Genomic DNA, 231 nt, shown 5'->3' with positions numbered 1-231 from the left:
ACACACATTCATACTCCGATGGAATCGAACCACCATTAGCTTTTTATAATTATTTGAACATTATAAAAAGTACCTAATGAAGTGGCCAGTAAGCGTACAGATTCGATTATCAAGTCAAGTCAAGTCAAGTCAACTTTATTGTCAATTCTGCCACATGTACAGGACATACAGAGAATAGAAACTACGTTACTCTCAATCCCTAGATAAAAAAGCAAATGAACATTTAAATAT

The sequence above is a fragment of the Haplochromis burtoni genome, unplaced genomic scaffold (genome assembly GCF_018398535.1).
Source record: "Haplochromis burtoni strain Fernald_Lab_line unplaced genomic scaffold, NCSU_Asbu1 Contig_97, whole genome shotgun sequence".
NCBI classification, from domain to species: domain Eukaryota; kingdom Metazoa; phylum Chordata; class Actinopteri; order Cichliformes; family Cichlidae; genus Haplochromis; species Haplochromis burtoni.
Note: the sequence above shows the minus strand (reverse complement) of the source record.